Genomic DNA, 7500 nt, shown 5'->3' with positions numbered 1-7500 from the left:
TGGTTTCCCATGAGCGTCGATTCGGGCGCCTTAACTCGGCGTTTGGTTCATCCCACAGCGCCAGTTCTGCTTACCAAAAGTGGCCCACTTGGCACTCCGATCCGAGTCGTTTGCTCGCGGCTTCAGCATATCAAGCAAGCCGGAGATCTCACCCATTTAAAGTTTGAGAATAGGTTGAGGTCGTTTCGGCCCCAAGGCCTCTAATCATTCGCTTTACCGGATGAGACTCGTACGAGCACCAGCTATCCTGAGGGAAACTTCGGAGGGAACCAGCTACTAGATGGTTCGATTAGTCTTTCGCCCCTATACCCAGCTCCGACGATCGATTTGCACGTCAGAATCGCTACGGACCTCCATCAGGGTTTCCCCTGACTTCGTCCTGGCCAGGCATAGTTCACCATCTTTCGGGTCCCAACGTGTACGCTCTAGGTGCGCCTCACCTCGCAATGAGGACGAGACGCCCCGGGAGTGCGGAGGCCGCCGCCCCGTGAAGGGCGGGGAAGCCCCATCCTCCCTCGGCCCGCGCAAGGCGAGACCTTCACTTTCATTACGCCTTTAGGTTTCGTACAGCCCAATGACTCGCGCACATGTTAGACTCCTTGGTCCGTGTTTCAAGACGGGTCGTGAAATTGTCCAAAGCTGAAGCGCCGCTGACGGGAGCGATTATTCCGCCCGAGAGCATCCCGAGCCAACAGCGGCGCGGGTCCGGGGCCGGGCCAGGTAGGTCCGTCATCCGGGAAGAACCGCGCGCGCTTGCCGGGAGCCCGAGCGCCCAAAGGGGCGAATCGACTCCTCCAGATATACCGCCGGGCAGCCAGCCAGGACACCGGGGCTCTGCCCAACAGACGCGAACCGAGGCCCGCGGAAGGACAGGCTGCGCACCCGGGCCGTAGGCCGGCACCCAGCGGGTCGCGACGTCCTACTAGGGGAGAAGTGCGGCCCACCGCACACCGGAACGGCCCCACCCCGCGGCGAGTGGAAAGGCAACCGGACACGACCCCGCCGCGGATTGCTCCGCGCGGGCGGCCGGCCCCATCTGCCGAGGGCGGAGGCCAGTGGCCGGATGGGCGTGAATCTCACCCGTTCGACCTTTCGGACTTCTCACGTTTACCCCAGAACGGTTTCACGTACTTTTGAACTCTCTCTTCAAAGTTCTTTTCAACTTTCCCTCACGGTACTTGTTCGCTATCGGTCTCGTGGTCATATTTAGTCTCAGATGGAGTTTACCACCCACTTGGAGCTGCACTCTCAAGCAACCCGACTCGAAGGAGAGGTCCCGCCGACGCTCGCACCGGCCGCTACGGGCCTGGCACCCTCTACGGGCCGTGGCCTCATTCAAGTTGGACTTGGGCTCGGCGCGAGGCGTCGGGGTAGTGGACCCTCCCAAACACCACATGCCACGACAGGCGGCAGCCTGCGGGGTTCGGTGCTGGACTCTTCCCTGTTCGCTCGCCGCTACTGGGGGAATCCTTGTTAGTTTCTTTTCCTCCGCTTAGTAATATGCTTAAATTCAGCGGGTAGTCTCGCCTGCTCTGAGGTCGTTGTACGAGGTGTCGCACGCCACACCGCCAGCCGGCTGTGCACGCTACCGAGTAAGTACCGGTATGCGAACCGCCAGGCGACGGGCGCGCATCGCACGTTTAAGGAGGCGCGGCCGGCCCCACAGGCGGCCGCGACGCTCCCAGGTCTGCGAAGCGGGGCAAACGCCGCGCGCTTCAGTATACGTAGCCGACCCTCAGCCAGACGTGGCCCGGGAACGGAATCCATGGACCGCAATGTGCGTTCGAAACGTCGATGTTCATGTGTCCTGCAGTTCACATGTCGACGCGCAATTTGCTGCGTTCTTCATCGACCCACGAGCCGAGTGATCCACCGTCCTGGGTGATCTTTTCTTAGTTTACACTGTCTCTTTCAAGACAGTTGCATAGGCGGGACGTAGGCGTGTGGCGGCCCCTGTTCAAGCGTTCTGTGTCCAACGGCCTCACGGCCGATGGGCGTCGTACGGCTCCACACCGGAGCGGACAGGCAGTCGGGCGAAAGTCATTCAAAACCGGCGCCAGGCGCCAGGTGCCGCAGGCCAGCCGCTCCAGCGCTTCAGCGCTCGTACCACACAACATTGGCGTTAGTTTTGAGAAGCACGCGTGGTTCCGCACGCGGCGCACGGCTACTGCGAGCCGTACAGGTAGCGTGTTGCGCGACACGACACGCACATCGAAAGACATGCAGTCTAGTCGGTAATGATCCTTCCGCAGGTTCACCTACGGAAACCTTGTTACGACTTTTACTTCCTCTAAATGATCAAGTTTGGTCATCTTTCCGGTAGCATCGGCAACGACAGAGTCAATGCCGCGTACCAGTCCGAAGACCTCACTAAATCATTCAATCGGTAGTAGCGACGGGCGGTGTGTACAAAGGGCAGGGACGTAATCAACGCGAGCTTATGACTCGCGCTTACTGGGAATTCCTCGTTCATGGGGAACAATTGCAAGCCCCAATCCCTAGCACGAAGGAGGTTCAGCGGGTTACCCCGACCTTTCGGCCTAGGAAGACACGCTGATTCCTTCAGTGTAGCGCGCGTGCGGCCCAGAACATCTAAGGGCATCACAGACCTGTTATTGCTCAATCTCGTGCGGCTAGAAGCCGCCTGTCCCTCTAAGAAGAAAAGTAATCGCTGACAGCACGAAGGATGTCACGCGACTAGTTAGCAGGCTAGAGTCTCGTTCGTTATCGGAATTAACCAGACAAATCGCTCCACCAACTAAGAACGGCCATGCACCACCACCCACCGAATCAAGAAAGAGCTATCAATCTGTCAATCCTTCCGGTGTCCGGGCCTGGTGAGGTTTCCCGTGTTGAGTCAAATTAAGCCGCAGGCTCCACTCCTGGTGGTGCCCTTCCGTCAATTCCTTTAAGTTTCAGCTTTGCAACCATACTTCCCCCGGAACCCAAAAGCTTTGGTTTCCCGGAGGCTGCCCGCCGAGTCATCGGAGGAACTGCGGCGGATCGCTGGCTGGCATCGTTTATGGTTAGAACTAGGGCGGTATCTGATCGCCTTCGAACCTCTAACTTTCGTTCTTGATTAATGAAAACATACTTGGCAAATGCTTTCGCTTCTGTTCGTCTTGCGACGATCCAAGAATTTCACCTCTAACGTCGCAATACGAATGCCCCCGCCTGTCCCTATTAATCATTACCTCGGGTTCCGAAAACCAACAAAATAGAACCGAGGTCCTATTCCATTATTCCATGCACACAGTATTCAGGCGGGCTTGCCTGCTTTAAGCACTCTAATTTGTTCAAAGTAAACGTGCCGGCCCACCGAGACACTCACTCAAGAGCACCCTGGTAGGATTGCAACGGGGTCCGCCTCGGGACGCACGAGCACGCACGAGGCGCGTCGCACGCCTTCAGCTCGCCCCACCGGCAGGACGTCCCACGATACATGCCAGTTAAACACCGACGGGCGGTGAACCAACAGCGTGGGACACAAATCCAACTACGAGCTTTTTAACCGCAACAACTTTAATATACGCTATTGGAGCTGGAATTACCGCGGCTGCTGGCACCAGACTTGCCCTCCAATAGATACTCGTTAAAGGATTTAAAGTGTACTCATTCCGATTACGGGGCCTCGGATGAGTCCCGTATCGTTATTTTTCGTCACTACCTCCCCGTGCCGGGAGTGGGTAATTTGCGCGCCTGCTGCCTTCCTTGGATGTGGTAGCCGTTTCTCAGGCTCCCTCTCCGGAATCGAACCCTGATTCCCCGTTACCCGTTACAACCATGGTAGGCGCAGAACCTACCATCGACAGTTGATAAGGCAGACATTTGAAAGATGCGTCGCCGGTACGAGGACCGTGCGATCAGCCCAAAGTTATTCAGAGTCACCAAGGCAAACGGACCGGACGAGCCGACCGATTGGTTTTGATCTAATAAAAGCGTCCCTTCCATCTCTGGTCGGGACTCTGTTTGCATGTATTAGCTCTAGAATTACCACAGTTATCCAAGTAACGTGGGTACGATCTAAGGAACCATAACTGATTTAATGAGCCATTCGCGGTTTCACCTTAATGCGGCTTGTACTGAGACATGCATGGCTTAATCTTTGAGACAAGCATATGACTACTGGCAGGATCAACCAGGGAGCTGCGTCAACTAGAGCTGAGCAGCCGGCCGCCCGGGAGTGTGTCCCGGGGGCCCGCGCGAACGCGCAAGCGTCCGCTCAATTATTCTGCAAACAGGAGGAGGCTGAGCTCCCCTGCACAATACACCTCGAAACCCTCTCAGGTCCCGGCGGCGCGCAGCGCCGTCCTAAGTACTTGGTCGGGTTCGAGAGAGGCGCAATCGCCCGGAGTTTGGCGAGTAGACGCTTTAGGTGCGACCACCCGTGCTCCCAACTGAGCTTGCCGCTGCCGACAGAGGCCCGGGAGCGTGCTGTCGTGGCATTGCCGGCGGGAGACAACACGCGCCACCTACGGTGGCCGGCAGCTCCAACGCCAGCGCCACAGAAGGACAAAAGCCCCACTTGGGTGCCGAAGCGAACTCTCCCAGCACAGCGCACGCGCCAACACGTCCGCACAGCTGCGATACAATCCACCTGCGAGAACCGCAGAGGCGACCGAGCAGCAGACGGCGTCGCGGCGCCGAGCGCCGGGCGGCGGCGCATCCTCAGCGCACACAGTCCTCAATCGGACCAGCACACTGCAGATGTCCACCGCGCTTCGCACCGGGCCCGCGAGGACCTACTTTGGCCGCACGGCGCCGCGTGCAGGGTGCGCCGGCGCGCAGCTGCGCCGCCTGCCGCCTCCGTCGGCCGGCGCGCCTGCCACTGGCCGCCCCCACCAGCCGGCTGTAGCGCGTGCGCCCACGCACCGCGCGGCCAGCACGCCGGAAGGCCCCCCCTCACCGGCCGGGGACGGTCCCACCCAGCCACCGCCGCGTATCGCTTCACACCCACATGCCATTCACGTTCGTGGGCATGGTGGGTATCGCTGAAACAACCGGTTGGTAGCTCAACCGATCGTCGCCATCACTGATTCACCTCTAGCGAGAACAACCGCACCACAACGGTTTACCAGTTCTTCATTTGCGTAACGTCACCAGCAAACGTAGACGTCCATCGCCATTTGCAAATTCAACGATTGTTGCATGCCTGTGTCAGGTGTCACGACACACTATGTCTGCCCACATACACGCAACAACATGTGCACGCTTCGCGAACACGTGGAAGGTGGCCCCCGTACGTATGCGATGTCCATTGCGCGAACGACTGTCAACCGGCCTCTGTCGCATGTCGCAGATGTGGAACGCAGTGCACCATGCTATCACGGTGTGTGAGAAGAGACGACTACGTCTGACAACACGCGCCACTACATCAACAGACGGCTCATGCTGATCGCCATCCACGGCATACCATACTGCAATCCAGCTCTTATAGGGAGACGACACGTAGCTGAGTGCACAATATTTGGACCGTATGGTTCGCCGTTGTTGGCGCAGTCGTGGTACGGTCACACATGTACCACGATGTATCATTCAGTACATGAGGACCAATGTGCGGTACAGTGTGTGATTTGGACGTACAACATCAGCGGACAGTTGCCACAAGCCGTACCACAACGTAGGCTGTGCTTCGCCATGCGAATGCCAATGAACAACTGCGAAGGGCATTGAGCATGTACGTCCTGCCGCCATCCGCATTACAGTGTATAGCTGCAAGGTGTTTAACATGAAGCGATACTCTGGGGACCGGGCAGTGCGAGTAGCAAACTATATTGCGGGGGTTGCAGTTAGGCAACACTACACTAATTTAACGCGTCGTATGACAATTACAGAGCAGGTTAAGGCCCAACGTGTGTTGGGTTAAGGCCCAACGTGTGTTGGGTTAAGGCCCAACGTGTGTTGGGTTAAGGCCCAACGTGTGTTGGGTTAAGGCCCAACGTGTGTTGGGTTAAGGCCCAACGTGTGTTGGGTTAAGGCCCAACGTGTGTTGGGTTAAGGCCCAACGTGTGTTGGGTTAAGGCCCAACGTGTGTTGGGTTAAGGCCCAACGTGTGTTGGGTTAAGGCCCAACGTGTGTTGGGTTAAGGCCCAACGTGTGTTGGGTTAAGGCCCAACGTGTGTTGGGTTAAGGCCCAACGTGTGTTGGGTTAAGGCCCAACGTGTGTTGGGTTAAGGCCCAACGTGTGTTGGGTTAAGGCCCAACGTGTGTTGGGTTAAGGCCCAACGTGTGTTGGGTTAAGGCCCAACGTGTGTTGGGTTAAGGCCCAACGTGTGTTGGGTTAAGGCCCAACGTGTGTTGGGTTAAGGCGCAACATAGGTTAGGTTAAGGCGCAACATAGGTTAGGTTAAGGCGCAACATAGGTTAGGTTAAGGCGCAACATAGGTTAGGTTAAGGCGCAACATAGGTTAGGTTAAGGCGCAACATAGGTTAGGTTACGGCGCAACATAGGTTAGGTTAAGGCGCAACATAGGTTAGGTTAAGGCGCAACATAGGTTAGGTTACGGCGCAACATAGGTTAGGTTAAGGCGCAACATAGGTTAGGTTAAGGCGCAACATAGGTTAGGTTAAGGCGCAACATAGGTTAGGTTAAGGCGCAACATAGGTTAGGTTAAGGCGCAACATAGGTTAGGTTAAGGCGCAACATAGGTTAGGTTAAGGCGCAACATAGGTTAGGTTAAGGCGCAACATAGGTTAGGTTACGGCGCAACATAGGTTAGGTTAAGGCGCAACATAGGTTAGGTTAAGGCGCAACATAGGTTAGGTTAAGGCGCAACATAGGTTAGGTTATGGCGCAACATAGGTTAGGTTACGGCGCAACATAGGTTAGGTTACGGCGCAACATAGGTTAGGTTAAGGCGCAACATAGGTTAGGTTAAGGCGCAACATAGGTTAGGTTAAGGCGCAACATAGGTTAGGTTAAGGCGCAACATAGGTTAGGTTAAGGCGCAACATAGGTTAGGTTAAGGCGCAACATAGGTTAGGTTAAGGCGCAACATAGGTTAGGTTAAGGCGCAACATGGGTTAGGTTAAGGCGCAACATGGGTTAGGTTAAGGCGCAACATGGGTTAGGTTAAGGCGCAACATGGGTTAGGTTAAGGCGCAACATGGGTTAGGTTAAGGCGCAACATGGGTTAGGTTAAGGCGCAACATGGGTTAGGTTAAGGCGCAACATGGGTTAGGTTAAGGCGCAACATGGGTTAGGTTAAGGCGCAACATGGGTTAGGTTAAGGCGCAACATGGGTTAGGTTAAGGCGCAACATGGGTTAGGTTAAGGTACAATATGGGTTAGGTTAAGGTACAATATGGGTTAGGTTAAGGTACAATATGGGTTAGGTTAAGGTACAATATGGGTTAGGTTAAGGTACAATATGGGTTAGGTTAAGGTACAATATGGGTTAGGTTAAGGTACAATATGGGTTAGGTTAAGGTACAATATGGGTTAGGTTAAGGTACAATATGGGTTAGGTTAAGGTACAATATGGGTTAGGTTAAGGTACA

General features: G+C 55.7%; 3 non-coding genes across 3 annotated transcripts in view; all 3 read right to left on the bottom strand.

Moving 5' to 3' along the window:
* The window catches only part of LOC124591652, a 4222-nt gene extending 2681 nt beyond the window's left edge, over positions 1–1541 (bottom strand). Inside the window, exon 1 of the ribosomal RNA XR_006977205.1 lies at positions 1–1541. This exon is cut by the window's left edge and continues 2681 nt beyond it. This is a non-coding gene — a ribosomal RNA (large subunit ribosomal RNA).
* Positions 1542–1729: 188 nt separating this feature from the next.
* On the bottom strand, positions 1730–1884 carry LOC124591657. The gene has a single exon (XR_006977209.1). It is a non-coding gene; the product is annotated as a 5.8S ribosomal RNA (ribosomal RNA).
* A 351-nt stretch (positions 1885–2235) lies between these two features.
* LOC124591649 lies at positions 2236–4145 on the bottom strand. The gene has a single exon (XR_006977202.1). It is a non-coding gene; the product is annotated as a small subunit ribosomal RNA (ribosomal RNA).
* Positions 4146–7500: the final 3355 nt, after the last annotated feature.

Source organism: Schistocerca americana, unplaced genomic scaffold, assembly GCF_021461395.2.
Source record: "Schistocerca americana isolate TAMUIC-IGC-003095 unplaced genomic scaffold, iqSchAmer2.1 HiC_scaffold_859, whole genome shotgun sequence".
Classification (NCBI taxonomy): Eukaryota; Metazoa; Arthropoda; class Insecta; order Orthoptera; family Acrididae; genus Schistocerca; species Schistocerca americana.
This window is presented reverse-complemented; position numbering and strand designations above follow the sequence as displayed.